Here is a 19,252-nt window from a genome sequence, read left to right on the forward strand (position 1 = left end):
TTCCCACTCCAGCAGCCAGTTATGTTAGAGTTGCCAAAATGACACCACTAAAAGCAAATAAAGCAGGAATGGAGAGCCTGTAATCCTCCAGATGTTTGTGGACTACAAATCCCATCATCCCTGGGGCATACTGGCTATGGATAATGGGACCTGGAGTCCAACAGTATCAGGAGAAGTACGGGTTCCCCACGGCTGAAACAAAGCAACCCCAGAGGAGCAGTACCACAAGTAGAAGACCAGACAATCCCCAAAATTTGAGGTGCTGGTGGAGTTTGCTGAACTCGGGCCTGGAAATGAAGTTCCGGGGCGTTGCTCCAGCCCCATGAACAGCAACAGCAGGGTATCGGTGTTGTTGGCGTTGGTAAAGTATCTGAATGGGCGCAAGAAGTGAGCTGCATTTGACTTGCCAGATCACAAACTGAACAGGCTTCATGAATGGGATTATGAACTCACCAGTTCAATCTCAGGGATCAAATGATCTCACCAGTTCTTAAGTTAATATATACTGTAACGGGTTAATATTTAAATCCTCTCCCAAGGGATCAACACCCAACATGTGATCCATTCACTCTTCATAATATGAAGCAAACGTTCAAACTTGGAGCAGATTGGCATCGCCGCTTTGACTGTGCATGAATTTTTCAAAGCCCCAAATTAAATTTTCATTCTAATTTATGTAGTTGTGATAAAGGAGGGCTTGGATGGAAGCAACGGATGATCTAGTTATCTCTCTGTATATCTCCGGTCGGTCCCCCACTTAGTAACAACCGACTCCTCCTTAGTTACCGTATCTGCTCCATTTGCACAGAGAATGGCGAGAGCCTGAAAGGGTGGGTGGGTGTTGAGGGCGAGAGAGGCGGAGGGGGGCCTAGCAGCACATAAACCTGAAGCCAAGAAGGCATTTTGCATGTGCTCAGAAGCTGTGAGCCCTGCATCCCATACTAAGGAGTCTATTGTTTGCACTATCCCTTTTTCTTTTTCTTTTATTAATACGGAGAGGAAGAGAAAAGGAAAAATTAGGAAATTGGAGGGAGAGAGGAAAATATAATAAAAGTAAAAATCACCATCAAATAATGCTAATCACCATCAGTTCATATTGCAAGTACTGTGACCATCAGAATGTGAATCTTAAACATACAAGTTTAATCAGCACTTCAGGTGTCCAAATACTGTAGATGTCCACGTGAGATTGACACCTATATGAAAACCCTTTGAGCGTAGCCAGGGCAGTGAGGTCCTTAAACCATTGCATAATAGATCATGGCAGTGCTATTTTTCTAGGAAAAGAGGTGCCGGAACTCCCCATGAACGTCTCCCTTGTTCTCTTATCATGGCAATGGTGCCCACATGAGAAGTTCCGGAACTGAGCTCCGGCAAGTTCCGGCTGGGGAAAAAGCCCTGGGTGGTGGGCATTTATCTTTCCAGGCTCAAAGTACTGTACAGTGGTACCTCGGGTTACAGACGCTTCAGGTTACAGACTCCGCTAACACAGAAATAGTACCCCGGGTTAAGAACTTTGCTTCAGGATGAGAACAGAGATTGTACAGAGGCAGCGGGAGGCCCCATTAGCTAAAGTGGTACCTCAGGTTAAGCAAAGTTTCAGGTTAAGAACGGACCTCCGGAACGAATTAAGTTCTTAACCAGAGGTACCACTGTATAAGTCTTTTGGCCACCATAAAAGCTCATAGGTCCACTTAAAAAAAACACCAGCACACGCTGGCGCTAGGCAGCCACCATCCCATCTTGTGGAAATGAATTACATAAAGATGCATTTGGTTTTGTCAGACCCGAAGGCACAGCTTCTCAGTGTCAAGTGAAAGATATATTGGATGCTGCCTTACAGCATTAGTCCGTCTAGCTCAGTATTGTTGACCAGCAGTGGATCCCCAGGATTTGAGACAAGGATCTCGCTCAGTCCCTGCCTTTTCTGAAGGGTATGAGCCCCTCCGTCCACTGACAAGATGGGAGGCAGAGCAGGAAGTTCCCCTTTCTCCTGGGATTAAGTCCAATTCCGCCCTCCCTTTTTTAATGCAGGAACCTTGTACAACTCTTAATAACATGGCACTGGAAGTGGAAGGAAACTGTTCCTGTCTTTCAGGCTTCATTTTATCACTAATGGCAAGTCACAGAATGGTACATGGCAATGCTTTATGTTGTCTTGTTTGCAAGAGATAGGTGCTGGCTTTGGGTAGGAATGTGTCCCTTCATACTCGTATGTCAGCCTTCCTGGAGATGGAGCTATCCATGTTTTTTGGACTATAGCTCCCATCAGTCCTATCCCGGGACTGCCTAGGCCTGAAGGGAATTCTGGTCCAAACTTTCTGGCTGAGGAGGGGTTCGAACCCTGGTCTCCCAGGTCCTAGACCAACACTCTAACCACTACACCACACGGGCTCAGCATGCTCCTTGCTTTGTCGTACGACACTTGACTGACGAAAAACGTTAGAGAGAGGGGAGAATTTCAATTAATTTTGTGTTTCAGGGCAAACCTAGCTAGATTTGCACTTTCCAAAACAATACAGAACCGAAACAGAGCTACCTTTCGAAACTTAGCACTTATCTGCATTTTGTAACAAAATTCTGCAGCCAAGCAATGTGTCCAAACATTAAAATACCAGGGTAAAATATTATTGAAAATAACATACAAAAAGGCATTGTTTCAGGCAAAATTGCATTGCAGATTATGTATTGTTACACTCTCTGCCCAATCTCTGCCGAGTGATGCGAGATTCCAGGGGTCTTGGTGTCCTTTGGAATGAGGCATGACCGAGCCTAGTGTCTTTATGAAGATAGATAGATAGATAGATAGTTTATTACGGCCATAGGCCCATATTCAATACCAATATACATTGTACAACAAAGCAAATATGACAAAATAAAATTAATAAAATTAAAATACATATCTAAAATCATAAATTTCTAAATTCCATTGAAATAAGAGCAATACAGCACTTAAAATATCAGATTATCACTATAAATCAGTATTATTTAAGCGAGATCAATAATCATAAAGTAATCCATTTTTCCTCTTATAAGCTAAGACTGTAATCAGAAACCTGGCAACAAAAAGGGACCTACTCGGATCAGAATCTCGCAGTAAATGTGTTAACTGTGTTTCCAAGTGTCTTTATGAAATATGGTTTATTTCCCTATATTTACACCTGTGGTTTATGGAGAGAGAGTTCACAGCAGTTGCATCCCAAGAGAAGCTTGTTCTTCCTAGCAGTGCAGCGATGGATCTAGAAGCATCCTAAATGCCACCTCTGGCTGCTGCCCTTCAGTCCCACATGGAGTTCTGCCCACCTCCCCCTTCTTCCCAGTAGCCCCTGCAGAAAACAACTCCTCCCCTTCCTCTTCCAGCATCCAGCCTCTCCTCCCCCGTCACCCTGACAGCCTCTGTTTCCCAAGCCCATTGCAAAGGGCATTTTCTCTTTCCTCTTGCTTACATCATGCCAGTGGTAAATCCACCCCAAAAAGCTACTGGGCAGAGGGTGTGATGTTTTGCAGATGGCTTACCATTATCAAACAAACCAGGCCATTATCAGCCTTTTGTTTCTTCAGCACCCACCCCCAGCAAGCTGCTGCCCTGAATTTATGAGTTTGCTTGAATTCTAACCATTCACTGAATATAGAGATTATTAAAAGAATCATAACAATTTATTAGCCAAAATTGCATACAGATGGGTGTTTGTTAAGAGAAATGTGAGCTAAAATGCTGGTTAATTATTTCATGAGGACTTTTAAAAAATAATAATAATAATAATAATGGCAAATTTTTTTTTTGTAATTATTTTTATTAAAGATTTTCTTAGGTTACAAAGATAGTGCAATGTCTCTTTTTTTTTCATGCATCATTTTTACACATCGATTATAACTTGTTGAGACATTATGAGGAAGGGGGGAAAGAGGTAGGTGGGAAGGGGGGTTGGGTGTGGTGAATTGCCGATGTTTCTGTTTTTCTTGATATGTGATGGGGTTCGGCGTCAGCGTCGTTTGTGCAGGTTCTCTGTTGTTTGTTCGTGCTTCTTTGTTGGTGAGAGAGGTCAGGATTTGTCTTAGAATGTGGTTGTTCATTCATGGTTGGCTGTGATGATCCTTAATTTCTTGCGTGAGTGGGGGGGGGAGGGTGTTTTGATCAAGTTAGCCATATTGATTTGTATGCTGCCGGTAAGCTTTTGTCATTGTCCTGTTGGGTTGTATAAGCGATGAAGGGGAACCATACTGGGGTGAAGGTGTCTTCTTCTGTTTGTCCCCGTGTCAGTTTCAGCTTACTGGTTAGTTTTTCTAGCAGGGCCGTTTCCCATACAACTTGGTACCATTGGTCCAAGCCCACTCCCGATAAGTCCTTCCAGTGCCTGGCCATGATGCTTCTAGTTGCTGACAACAGATGGATTATAAGTTCTTTATGATTTGCGTGAGCGTTGTTATCTTGAAAAATATTTAGTAAAACCAATTCTGGGGTAATTTCTAGCACTTGCTTAGTTATGTTACAAATTTCTTGCATAGATGTCTTCCAGAATGATTGAATTTTAGGGCACTCCCACCACATGTGGAGGTACGTGCCTGTGGAAGTGCATCCTCTCCAACATTTTGATGAGATTCCTGATCGTATTAGTGATAATTTTCGTGGAGTCAGGTACCATCTGTGAGTTAGTTTCAATGAGAGTTCTTTTCTTTTCATTGATATAGATTTGAAAGGGGGTTTCGACCACATTTTAGTCCATTGGGTAGGGTTGATTTCATATCCTATGTCATCCTCCCATTGTCGTTTTATCTTGTCCAGGGGATCTATGGGATTCTGAATTAGTATCTTGTAAATTGCAGATACCATCCCTTTTCCGTGTCCTTTTGGCAATTGGAGGAGGCTTTCGAAAGCTGTCAGGGGTCTGGTTGCTGCTGGTTTTACAGTTGGGTTGTTCAGAAAGGCATGTAGTTGATGTTGTGCTAACCAGGACATTGGGATGTCTTCTAGTTTGTCCTGTATTTCTTGTGGTGACAAAGGTTTGTTGTCTTTATAAAAGTCTATTAAGCGATGTAAACCTTTAGTTTGCCAAGTCTTCATCTGGAGGTTTTGTGCTGCATGATGGAACAAGGGATGGTAAGCCAGGGGAATTAATGGGGATGGGGTTGGAGATAGTTTACTAGTTTCTGCTTTCCATGCTTTGAACATGGTTTGTGTGTATCTGTTGAGTGTTGTGGGAATCTTCCTTAATTTGTTTGGGAGAAATGGATATGCTGTGGTGCAGATATTTTCAATTGAGTCCCTCTCCAGATGTACCCATTGTTTTGTCTCGTCTTGTAGTATATATGGGATTATATGGCGTATTTGGTTGGCGTTGTAGTATGTTTCTATGTTGGGGATTCCCCATCCTCCTACTGAGGTGGGGAGGTGAAGGTATTTGGTGCCAATCCTTGGTTTTTTATGTGAGAAAATAAAAGAATGTAATTTTCCCTGCCATTTGCGAAGTTGGGTTGGGGGGATCCAGATTGGGAGGGTTTGGAATAAGTATGTCAGTTTTGGGAGGGTGACCATTTTGACGATGGCTATTCTGTCTGAAAGAGTGAAACTCATACTGTCCCATTTCTTTAGGTCTTTGTTTATTTGTCGCCACATGGGCTTGTAATTATGGAGGTATAATTTATTGAGGTTCTTGGTTATTTGTACCCCTAGATATCTGAATTTGGTATGACAAAGTTTTATTTTGGTGATATTAGTAAGTTCTTTTTGGATATGGGGAGGGGTGTTGAAGCACATGGCTTCTGATTTTCCAAAGTTTACCTGTAGGCCCGACACGGTTGCAAATGTGTTGAGTTCTCTGATTAGGGAGGTTGCTGTATTTAATGGGTCTGATGTTGTGATCATCAGGTCATCTGCAAAGAGCCCTAATTTATAATTTTTGCCTTTTATTTCCACTCCCTTGATGTCTGTGACTGCTCGGATTCGGATTGCTAGGGGCTCCAAAGCTAGGATGAATAGGAATGGAGACAGCGGGCATCCTTGTTTTGTGCCTCTTTGAATTGTTATGGTGTTCGAGTCCATATTATTAATTCTGCATTTTGCTGAGGCTTGGGAATATATTTGTTTGAGGATTTGTAGGAAGTTGGGGCCAAATTTCATGTTAGTTAGTACTGCTAATAAGTATTTCCACTCCAAGCAATCAAAAGCTTTGAGGATATCTAGGGACATAATTGTCAGTGGAAGTTTAGTTGCCTTACTGTGGTTGATTAAGTTTAGTAGTTTCCTGATAGGGTCTGTAATATTGCGACCAGGGACAAAGCCAGTCTGGTCTGGGACTATTAAATTGCCTAGAAAGATTTTTAAACGATTGGCCAATATTGATGTGAAAATCTTGTAATCCTGATTTATTAATGAAATTGGGCGGTAAGATTCTACTTTGAGGTTGTCCTTTAATGGTTTTGGGATGGAGACTATTTTGGATTGATTCCATGTTTTGGGAATAAGCCCCCCTTTCATGATATCATTGAATAGGCGTATCATGTAGGGCATCAGGGGTTCTTTGAATTTTTTATAGAATTCTGCTGTGAAGCCGTCTGGGCCCGGGGCTTTATGTGGTTTCAAGTTTTTAAGGACCGTATCTATTTCCTCAGGGGTGATAGGGCTGTCCATAAATTCCTGTTCCTCGTTGGTTAAGGTGGGCATGGTCAGTTCTGCCAGGAATTTTCTAATTCCCTCCCCAGTTGGGTTGTGAGAAGTGTACAGATTGGAGTAGAATTCTGCAAATTCAGAGGTTATTTCTTTCGGGGAAAATGTCACGTTGCCGTCTTTTTTGGTGATGCAGTGTATTCTTGTTTTAAGTGCTTTTTTCCTGCATCTATTTGCTAATAGTCTGGAGTTTTTCCCTCCGTACTCATAGAAGCGCTGTTTAGAATATAAAATATTGATCATTGTTTTGTTAATTTCTAAGGAGTCTAATTCTCTTCTCTTTTGTTCTAGAAGTTTAAGTAGTTTTTTGGAACCTGTTTGTTTGTAACGTGATGAGAGGGCAATGATGTCTTGTTCTATTTTGTTAATTTTTGAAGAGGTTTGTTTTTTAAGGAGTGCTTTCTCTTTTATGCAAACTCCTCTGGTCACCGCTTTCATAGCGTCCCATAAGAGGGGGGTATTTATATTGTCTACATCATTCTCCTTAAAATAGTTTTGGAGAGTTTTTGTGATACTTGCTCTAATTTGGGTGTTTGTGGTTAGAATGGGACTGAAAGACCATGATGGAGTGGTTTGCGTTTCTTCACCTATTTTAACAGTGACTTCTACTGGGGCATGATCTGTGATTTTGATGCTGCCTATGTTTGTTGATTCTACCAAGGGGATCAGACCCTGTGTGAGCAGGATGCTGTCCAGTCTGGACGTTGTACCATGACGTCCGGACTGGAATGTGTGGGTGATGTCTCCCGGGTTGTGTTCGCCCCAAATGTCATAAAGACCCCTGTTTTTTAACATTTTTAGTAACTTGTAAGAAGCCTTAGTTGTTTGGGAGGGAGGGTTGAGGAGGGTTGCCTGTGAGCTTACAGGATGTGTGTTTTCCAGAGTTATGCCCTTAATATTTAAGTTAAGGTCGCCTCCTAGAATTGCTTCCCCCTCAGAGAAAGAAAGGAACTTGTTTAGTGTTTTTTGAAAGAATTCAAGTTGTCTCGAGTTAGGGCCATATAATGAGCCGATTGTCAGTTTAATTTTGCCATCTAGTATTCCTTTAATGAAAATGAATCTACCTTTTTTGTCCTTTAGGACTGTTGTGGCGTTGAAATTTAAGTCCCTACTAATTATTACAGCTACTCCGCGGGCCTTTCCTGAGCCTTGTGCTACCCATTGTTGACTAAAACGAGGGTCATTCAGGAGTTTGTTCCCTTTGGGTGGGTTGTGTATTTCTTGTAGGAAGGTGATGTGTGGTTTCATGGTATTTATGTATGAGGTAATACGTTTTCTCTTGATTGGGTTTCCCAGCCCCCTCACATTTAGTGTAATTGCTTTTAAGCTAGCCATCTTGTTTATTTATTCTGTAGGATGGTTCCTTGCCAACCCGTTTGGGTTGTCCTATGTCCCTCACTTCGTGTCGTGTATTGAACCATTGGAGTTGCGCTGACTTATGATGTGGCAGGTGGGGGTTCAATGGGATCAGAATTAGAATCGGGTTAAAGAGTGGGGGGTAAGTTATAGAGGGTTTCCTATATGTAGTTATATAGGTGTTCGTTTGGGGTATTTTGGACCTTTTGGCAAATAGCCGGTTGGTCCTTGGTCTCGGCTGATGTGAAGGGCTGTACTCAAGGACAGGCCTTCCCCTTTGTCGTTTGTGACAGGGGATGATCAGCGAGACGGTGTAGAGTGGTTTTGTAATGTTAGTGTCTGGTATAAGGTTCGTGAGCAATGTTGCCAATGTTAATAGCAACATCACTGATGTGTTAGAGTGTGTGTATGTGTTGGTGCGCTCTGGTGCCACCATGTTGTTGAATAGGTATCATGTTTTAGCCTGATAGTGAGTTGTGTTATGGATGTTGGGGGAGTTGTTTTTCTCTTGTTTGGTATGAAAGGGATACTGGAGATATGGGTTGTGGTTGATGGGGAATGTGATTGAGGTTATCTGGACTGGTGTCAGGGTGGGGTTGGGATGGGGTAGGTTCTATGGAGGTGTGGGGTTGGGGGGGATATTGATGATGATAGTTATGTTCAAGGCCTATGGGGAGGGGGGAGGGGGGTAGGGGGAATCACCAGTCCTGCAGTTCGAGATGTTTTCCGGTTGCCTCATTTAGCTGTGGTTGTTGTTGTTGTTGTTGTAGGGTTGTTCCTCAGTGATGTTTTGGTTCGGTTGATCGTGGTTAGGTGTCCTGTGGAGAATGTTCGGTAGAATGATTTTGTGCGCGATGGTAGATGGTTGAATCGACGAGTCTTGATGTATTGCTTCTGTTGTCTCTTTCCTCTCTTTACTTCCATCCACTCATTTACTGTTATTCCACTTTCTTGATCTCGGCTGTCACTTGGTAAGTCTTTCTGTTGCTGGTTCGATGGAGGGTCGAGTCCAAGGTTCCTCAATAGTTGTTGGGCTTCCGTTTCGTTGGTAGCCATGTATTGCGTTGTGTCAGTTGTCACGATGAGACGGAAGGGAAAGCCCCAACGGTATCGAATCCCTTTTTGCTGAAGAAGCTGAGTGTATGGACGTAGGTTTTTTCTCCGATTTAGGGTGTCCTGGGATAGATCTTGTAGGACCAATATGGAATTGTTTTTGTATTGGAGGTTGGTTGAGTTTCTGAGGCTGTTCCATATCTCCTCCTTTTTTCTGTAGCGTGAAAAGCACACTATGATGTCTCTTGGGTGGGCACCAGGTTTTGGCAAAGGTTTTAGAGCTCTGTGTGCCCTTTCCAGATCGGATACCTCGAGTGTCAGATTTGGGATTGTATCTTTCAACCAGCTCACAATTAGGTCTGCTGGGCTTTTCTCCTCTGCTTTTTCTGGGAAGTTGCGGAAGCGGATATTGCAGCGTCTGTTTCGGTCTTCGATGTCTGCTTGTTTAATTCTCAATTCTTCGGTTTCTCTTTCCAGTTCGCACAATTTCTCATTCATGCGTGTGGTTTCATCCCGATATTGCTCTATTATTCCTTCTTGCAGTTGATTCTTCTTTTCTAGAGCTTCCACTCTGGAGGTAAGATTGCTGATTAGTAACTGTATAGGGGCCGTTGCATTTTCCACTGCAGCTTCCAGTTTACTAGTCATTCTCTCTTCCATTTCTCTTAGGTGTTGTAATATTTCATCATTTTGAGGAGGTGTTGTGATCTCAATGTTTTTTACCATCTTTTTAGTTGGTGACACCTTTATCTCCTTGACGTTTTTGGTTTGAGGTTTGTTTGGCATTCTCTCGGAGTGGGACGTGTTGCGGTTAGGGGTTATGGCGATGAGGATTTCTGGGTGTTGGGTTATTGGACTAGTCAGGCGTTGTTGACTGGTGGCTTCTGCAGAGCGTTCGGTTTAGGCAATCATTTGTGTCATCTCTTGGCGATGTTATGTGAATTTCTCTGAGGTTGTCGTACTCTCCTCAACAGTGTTGTCAAAGCGGTGGTCAGGTACTCAGAGAGGCGGGTAGACCCAAGGACAAATAGACAAACAAACAGGTGAGAGTAGACAAACAAACAGGCGGGGAAAGAGAGAAAGAGAAAAAAAAGAGGGGGGGTAGTTTATGGATGGGCAAACAAGCAACTCAACAAACAAAGAGGGTATAAAACAAAAAAAGGGGTGAGGAGTGATAAGTGGGGTGGAAGGGGAAGATAAGGAATGGACAAATAAAGGGGAATTGAGTGATAATAATGGCAAATTGATGTAGAACTGAACTAAATGAGAAACAGAGAATAAACAGAAACTGAAAATGTCCCTGTCTCTAGTCACAGGTGGTGTTTGTTCCACATAACTAAAGCAAATTCTATTTCTGTTCCCCCACAGGCCAAATAAGATGCATTCTGTGCAGAGTCCAGGAGAAAAAAACAAACATAATTTGGGAGCTCACAGCTTTGCCGGCTGTGGCTAATGGGAGTCGTACTCCTAAACATATGGAGGGCACCAGGTTGGCAAAGGCTGATCTGGTTCTGTAGGTAGGGGTAATCAAAACAGGGGTAATCTAAACAGGAGGGATTTGCCATGCTGTGTCAGACAAACAGTCCACCTAGCTCAGTGTTTTGTTATCTGCCCAAAGCATCCTGGGAATTGTTGGTAGAGCAATCAGGGTAGGGACTCCTTATTGGCAGGGCTGCCCTTTTTGAATCTCGGAGGAATGGTAGCCAAGGATTCATTTATCATATTGATATCCCACCTTCCTTCCATCGTGTAATGGCAATGGTGTAGAACAGGGGTAGCCAATATGGGGGTTCCCTCCAGATGTTTTCACCTACAATTCTCACCTGCCCCATCCAGCATAGTCAGTAGTCAGGAATTGTGGGAGTTGCCATCCACAACATCTGGAGGGCACCATGTTGACTGTTCCTCCACCATCCTGGTGTCCTCTGGAGGTTTTGCTGATGGGTGTTGCAGCCCAAAACATCTGGAGGGCACTAGGCTAGCAAAAGCTGGCATAGAGCTGCTAATGTGATCTGACCCAGATCTGCTGGGCTTCCCTCGGGATATTCCATCATGGTCCTCCAGTATATCATAAACCTTCATTGGGATTGCATCATAGAGAGGTGAACAAAAAACCCTAGATTGGCTAAGCTGAATAATGATGGGCTGAGTGGCTCTTTTTCCTTTTCTTTTTTTGCATTCCCTTTCTTTAGTAGTGCACAGTCAGGGCTTAAGGAGTTGATTACCTCTTTGCACTCTGGGCCAGCGATCACTGTAATTATTATTATTAGCAAATTATATAGCATATTGAAAAGGGAGGCAGGCGCTGTCGAAAGGAATAAGCAGGGAATAATTGAACAGCAAGTCTCGCACATGCCTGGAAAGAATTTTACTTCTTCTGCTCTCTAGGAGAGACAGCTAAAAGCTTAAGGGCAGGGGGCCCTTTGCCCTGCTCGTTGCTCTATTGGGGTATCTTTCTCTCTCTTCAATGCCCGCTTTTGGTCAATGTGGGTGCCCGCAGAGGGCACTGAGCGGAGGGGGCAAAAAATTGAGAAGAAAAGATCCATAATTGAGACTATCCATTTGTGAGCGCCAAATTTTGGCCTTGCACAAGGTGCCATATTTAATTGCCAAAGTCCACACCTGATGAACTCTCTTTCAGTTAGTTACTTAAAAAAAAAACCCGAACAGAACAGGAATTCAAAAGCCAGTTTGAGGAAGTGAATTGGGCTTCTGCAATATTTGCATAGTGGTGGCTGGTGAAGGGGCGCCATCCATTCTCCCATCATAAATGGCTATATGCACAAATGGCTTCATGGCTATATGTGCCAGTTTCCCATATGTCCAGTTGCACCACCTGCCTTTTCTGACATCTGCTATGCACAGAACTGGGGCTCACTGCAAGTGGGTGGTGACTTGCGGCCACCTGGCATGCAGAACAGTGAATCAAGCAACCTTGCAGAATCAAACAGCAAGCAGATAATGTCTCCAGTGATCTTTGCAGTCCATGAAAAATATTCCACGGTTCGTTCTCATGTATATATTCACATTTCTGTTGAGTCTGCTCACGTATCACGGGGAGGGGGGGGGAACTGCCAAATGGAACTCACAAGCAGATAAATAAAAATTGGTTTAGATTATAAGCAACATGCCCAATGAGATATTTGCCATTTCCGTTTTGTACCTTCACATAGTTTGGGAAGTGGTTCTATCTAGTTTAAGGCAACACTCTTTGTATGTTTGCTTTGATGGACTATGCTCTGCAAATCTCTTGAAAGCTGCTGAACATGTGTGTGACTTGGCAAGCATGTTTGGTGGGCATGAAAATGGAGTTTCTTGACTCTCCCCCACCCAACTCTCTCTCTCTCTCTCTCTCTCTCTCTCTCTCACACACACACACACACACACACACACAGAGAGAGAGAGAGAGAGAGAGAGAGAGACAGACAGACAGACAGACACTCAAAGGACGAATGGAAAGTCCTGTGTCCCTTGGTGCAATTGCTGGGAAAGTGAGTGTGTTGCACTTGGATCACAGCTCAGTTGCAGTTCAGTCCCAAGACTTGGTAAGAAATGAGGATGGAGAAGAGAGAGACCTAGAAAGCAGGTAGCCAGTTATGTTGTACATTCAATACAAAGTGTTATAATAGTATTGTGTCCACAGCTCAATGGCACAGCACTTGCTATGCAGAAGGTCTCTGGTTCAGCTCCTGTCATCTCCAATTAAAAGGATCCGATAGCAAGTGACATTCTACTCGAGACCCTGGATAGTCACTGCCAGTCAGAGTAGACAGCACTGGGCTAAATCAAGGGTGGGAATATTGTTGTACTCCGGCTGTCATTGGACTGCAGCTCCCATCAGGTCAGTCAACATGACCAATTATTAATTTATTAATTAAATTTGTATACCGCTGTTCATTTGAAGACCTCGGGGCAGTTCACAGCATCAAAACACAAAATAAAACCATAGAAGCAAGAACAAAAACAAAGCAAACCAACAACCCCCATCCAATAAATACGTTTAAAAGGGCATAGACTGTTAATCAGCCCAAGGGCTGGTTGAAGAGGATCATTTTTGCCTGGTGCCTAAAGATGTATAATGGAGGTGCCAATGAGGAGATGCACTCTGCACATAATCAGAGGTACTCTTGTTCTTATGCTTTCAACTGTTTCAAAGGTGAAACAGCCCTGAAAACAAATTTTGGAATTTATATAGGTGACCACTGAAGTTCCAAACAGTTATGAATGGCAATTGCTACATAAAAGAACCAACTCCGTTCATTGAGAAGGAAAGCAGAGTGTTATTGCCACCACTAGAAGGCACTCTGGCCCAACAGGCCCATTCAAATCTTTCAGCGGAACAGAACAGAGAGTGGGTTAATTTCCATTGACTAACCTGACGCATCTAATATGAAGCCATCACTTTGAAATACAAAGGGAGGTGAGATTCCTTGAATGTCATGTCCTGCTCATTAGAGCCAAGAGCCAAATTTTGCCTAAAGCGAAATTCTAAAGCAGATACAGATATTCTTGCTTGGATGAAACACCCGAAAGGCCAAAAGAATTTCAGTAACATCGTTAAAGGTGGGGTTTCGTCTGTACATCCATAAAACACTCCCAAAGTTTCACTTAGAGTGAAATTTTGAGGCTGATGTTTAGTCCCATGCTAAACAACAGGGAAGTTCAAGGAAAACAAAAAGGTTGGACTAGTGACATTTCTCTGGATTTTTTTTAAAGGGGGGAGCATTACTCATAGCCACATTGCTAACCCCTTCTTAACACATTTATGCAAATATGGGTCACCCCAGGTCTGTCATTTTTGGGGGGTGGGAGGATTCAATCACATACCAGAAATTTGGGTTTGCACAATTAAAGTACAGTAGATTAAATGGCTCTGGCATAACAGATCCATTTTTAAAAAAAAGAAGCAGGTGGATTTTTCCAGTTAGGAAAGTAATGGAGAAATGTATCCGAAAGTGCAGGACAATGATAGATAGGAAAATGAATAACCTCCATGTGCACAAACCCAAATGATAATAATTCAATAAAGACCAGATATGCCCATTGGGACTGGAAGGACAGAAGGCAGAGAGACCAATAGTAGGCAGAGGCAGAGCTAATGTGAGGGACAGTCATCTAATTATATATCCATCCTCTGCCCTCCTGAGTTGTAGTAGCAACCCGGAGATCAAGTAGAAGGAAGCTGGCCTGCAGCAGAACCCTCTTGACTGGTTGTTGTAAGTAACAAGGCAGGTTGGTGTGGATTGGCTGAGGGCAGGCTGAGGTTGGTGGGGCAGTGCCCCGATTCCCCTAATGGGCCAGCCTCCACGGGTAAAACCTTCCTGTGCAAGCATATCAGGACGAATGCTCAATGAACAAGTCATCTGGAGGAGTCAACCCCTCTCGTACTGCATTTGCCGTAGGACACAGGCAGCTGCAGAGCCCAGGTTCAAATCCACACTCGGCTACCAAACTCTCCCCAAGTGCCCCTGGGGCAGTTGCTCTCAGCCTAACATTCCTCAAAATTCCTCACAGGGTTGCTGGTGGAATGAGCCACAGGCCCTGTGCACTGCTGAGCAAGTCGGAAGACAGGAAAGGTGAAAACGAATTAATTTATTAATTGTGAATAAATTTAAACAAAGGAATTGACTTGACATAGGAAGCTGCCGCCTATAGAATCAGGCCATTGGCGCATCTAGCTTTTGTATATACTGTCTGGCAGCAGCTCTCTAGCTGTTTTATTTCATGCAATTTATTTCATAAAATAAATTTAAGCTGCTGCACGTGGAAGTTCCATCCTGCTAGTATAACCAATAACAGTATAACATGAACAGTTCCAAATAACGTCATGTAACCTACTGCCCGTTGGATTGCGGTAGTAAATTAACTGCAATGCATTTCTGAAGGCAAGCTTCCCTTAATAAGGGGGTGGCTTTGGTTTCGCCTTGCTCCTTACATGGACGAAGGGAAAATCTGTGGAGATTTACTTACCAATCATGTGCTTAGTTAGGATAGGGGTGTTAGGTGCACCTAAATGTTGGCTATCTCTGCATGGCAAAGCGATTAAATGATGGGCTCTCTGAAACCATCCAGACTTCGCCCTGCAGATGTGATACAACAAGGTCAAGCAAACATAAGTTTTAAACATTCCTGAATAAAACCATTAGGTCTCTCCTTCTAGATCAGAACAGCTAAGGCTGCTGTTTGCAACTGAGTTACGTCTTCCAATCTTTAAAGAGATCTGAGGAAGGCAAGTCTTCCACAGGTGCAGTTTCTCCATGGGCTTTTGCCAAGGTGTAAAAATACAGACATCTGGCCTGGTTGAAATACACAAGGTCAGCTCTGGGTTGGAAGGGGTGTCCAGCAGAATTCTCTCTGGTAGGCTCCTCATATACCAGCGAGCTACAGTGGCAGGTTGCCATATAACTTTCCCACAATGCCCAGAAGTGCTTGATGTAATGACTTTCTCACTCTGGCATCATGGGAGATTTAAATAGTCACCCACCACTGTTCCCTCCAAGTAAGTTCATGGCTGGTTGCCCAGAGCAGGTATCAGTGCAGAATGGCCCTGGTGGAGCATGAGGACCCAGGCAGTTGCCCAAAGTTGCCTGGTGTTGACACCAGGCCTGGGAATATGGCAGCTCTAAGAGCAGAGAAAGTCAAGGATAGCTCAGGCCCCCTAATTCTGAGGCCTGTACCTCAGAAGCAGGGCCAGCCCTCCCATGAGGCAAGGTGAGGTGACTACCTCAAGTGGCAGGATCCACCAGGGAAGCAGTTCCCAAGGCCAATCTTTCTTCCCTCAGCTTGTTCCTAATGCAGATCTTCCCTGACGCCATTTTGGGGTCTGCCTCATGTGCCAAAATGTCTTGGGAGGCCCTGCTCAGATGGACAGATGAACAGGAGTGAGGGCAGAAAGCCGGTTCTGGATCTGCCGAGTTCTAGATTCAGACATATGCTTGTGAAACATGGACCACTTATAAACGCCATCTCCAACTCCTCGAAAGATTCCATCAACAGTGACTCCGAAAAATTTTACACATCACTTGGGAAGACAGGCAAACTAATATCAGTGTACTGGAAGAAGCAAAGATCACCAGTGTTGAAGCAATGATTCTTCAACATCAACTTCGTTGGACTGGTCATGTTGCGCGGATGCCTGATGATCGTCTTCCAAAGCAACTACTCTATTCTGAACTTAAAAATGGAAAGCGTAATGCTGGTGGTCAACAAAAGAGGTTTAAAGACTGTCTCAAGGCAAATCTTTAAAAATGTAGTATAAACACTGACAACTGGGACACACTGGCCTGTGAGCGCTCCAGTTGGAGAACAGCCTTTACCAAAGGTGTCATGGGCTTTGAAGAAACTCAATCTCGGGACGCAAGGGAGAAACGTGCTAAGAGGAAGGCACGCTTGGCAAATCCATACCATGATCAACTCTCGCCTGGAAACCAATGTCCCCACTGTGGAAGGACGTGTGGATCCAGAAATGGCCTCCACAGTCACTTACAGACCCATTGTTAAAATCGTGTTTATGGAAGACAATCTTATTCGGCTACGAGTGATCGCCAAAGAAGAAGGAGAAGAAGAAGGATTCAGACATTGTTAAGAATTTAAGAACATATGAAGATCTTTGCCCAGTTCACAAGGAGAACATCAGAAGAACCTGTGGCCCATCTAGGCCAGCCTCCTGTTCTCATGGTGAATGAATGCCCTTAATAGGAAGCCCCAAAACAGGAACTGAGCATAGCAACACAGGCCCCACTTGTGATTCTCCGTGACTAGCATTCAGAGACATACAGCCTCTACCAATGGAGGTAGAGAAGAGCCATCCTGGCTAGTAGCCATTCATAGCCTTCTCCTTCATGAATCTCTCTAACCCTCTAGGAGCCATCCAAGTTGGTGACCATCACAGCCTCCTTTGGGAGCAAGTCCCACAGTTTGTGGGCTGTGTGAAGAAGGACTTTCTTTCGTCTGCCCTGAATCTTTCAACATTCAGCTTCATTGGATGTCTGCTAGTAGAGAGGGAGAAAATATTTCGTCTATCCACTTTCTCCACCTCATACATAATTTTATGAACTTCTTTCATGTTGCTTCTTCTCTCTGAAACTAATGCCTTTTCTCTAAACTGTAAAAGTCCCAAATGCTGCAACCTTTCCTCATAAGGGAGTTTTCCATCCCCTTGAACATTTCAGTTGCCCCTTTCCAATTCTACAATATCCTTTTTTAGTTGGGCTCCAACTCCAGCCCCAGCCACCAGTGCTCAGAGATTATAGGTGTGGCAGTACAGACAGTTCCCCTTCCCTGCCCATACGAGTGTCATTAAGAGGTGGTCAGTTTTCAAGGAGGAGATTATGGGCCCTCCCTCTGTCCTTCTGCTCACCTCAACCCACCGCATGCCACTCATGCTCAGCTATGTGTTGCTGCAGGGTGCTATCGCCTGGCAACCACGGGATGCCTTGCTCAGCCACTTCCATGTTGAGATCATGTTGCTAGGCAACCACCTTTTGTTTTATTTATGGATGTTTAAAATAATAATAATAATAATAATAATAATAATTCTAGTTTGCTTTTCTTCCGCAAGGAAGAAAACAGATGACAGTGTAGAAATGTCAAAACAAACTAAAAGAAACAACAGAAGAAAATGGTACGGTGGCCTTTCCCAGGTCATGCTAGCTGAGGCTGATGGGAGTTGTAGTGCAAAACATCTGGAGAGAACCTGGTTGGGAGAAGCTGGTCTAGAAAAACATCAGCAGTTAGAACAGAAAGTGTAGTCACAATCACAACACCTTTATTGGCATATAAAAGTGTAGTCAGTAAGGCCCAGGAGGAAGGTAGCATCTTCATTGGTACAGCTTCCTCCAAAGGCTTCTTTAATGTCCAGGATGCTTAAAAGAATGCCTAACCCGCTGCATACCAAACCAATTACTGCATTCTGCAGGAGAGGGAAGGGCCTGCAGATACCATCCTATCAGGAGGTCTGTTCCGCATTATGTCAGAATGGGGCCTTTAGTGTGGTGGCACTTGTCCTTTGGAACAACCTCCCCGTTGCATATCAGACAGAGGAGGTGCCTTCTCTGTGGTCTTTTCTGTGCCTGCCAAAGACATTCCTCTTCCAACAAGCCTCCTAAGATATTTATCCCAGTTGTGGGTGGCCTGTCTTTGAATCAATTTGATTTATGTATGTCCTGTTGTTTTAAATCGTTTTTAAATTTGTATTTCTCTCGTTTTTACATCTGCAACTGATTTTCTACGTTGTTACATTGTAAAACACTTGGGGATGCCTGGTAGGAAGTGATTCATAAATGAAATAAAGAGCAGGACGTGGCCATGTGTTCCTTTTGCACAGGTATGCATATAAAGATGAGGCGATTGAGACCTCTGTAGAAAACATTCCCGAGCTTTGGTGTCAAACCTTTGCTCTTTGTGCTTTGAGCTGATCCAGAGGGATTCCATGGTCAAAAACCTAAGGTTGATGCCTCACATTGCCTAACAAGAGGGCCAGCCCTGGAGGTTGGTATGGACATCTTCACACACACATCTCCCCAGCCTCCATCCAGACAAGCAAGAGACATTGTTGCAGCTCAACATTCTAGCCAGGCAAAAGCACTCATAGAATCATAGAGTTGGAAGAGACCACAAGGGCCATCCAGTCCAACCCCCTGACAAGCAGGAAACACCATCAAAGCATTCTTGACATATGCCTGTCAAGCCTCTGCTTAAAGACCTCCAAAGAAGGAGACTCCACCACACTCCTTGGTAGCAAATTCCACTGCCGAACAGCTCTTACTGTCAGGAAGTTCTTCCTAATGTTTAGGTGGAATCTTCTTTCTTGTAGCTTGAATCCACTGCTCCGTGTCCGCTTCTCTGCAGCAGCAGAAAACAACCTTTCTCCCTCCTCTATATGACATCCTTTTATATATTTGAACATGGCTATCATATCGTTTCCAGGCCTTTGACCATTTTGGTTGCCCTCTTCTGGACACGTTCCAGCTTGTCAGTATCCTTCTTGAACTGCGGTGCCCAGAACTGGACACAGTACTCCAGGTGAGGTCTGACCAGAGCAGAATACAGTGGTACTATTACTTCCCTTGATCTAGATGCTATATTCCTATTGATGCAGCCCAGAATTGCATTGGCTTTTTTAGCTGCTGCATCACACTGTTGACTCATGTCAAGTTTGTGGTCTTACAAGACTCCTAG

This window comes from Zootoca vivipara, chromosome 6 (assembly GCF_965207765.1).
Source record: "Zootoca vivipara chromosome 6, rZooViv2.hap1.1, whole genome shotgun sequence".
Classification (NCBI taxonomy): domain Eukaryota; kingdom Metazoa; phylum Chordata; class Lepidosauria; order Squamata; family Lacertidae; genus Zootoca; species Zootoca vivipara.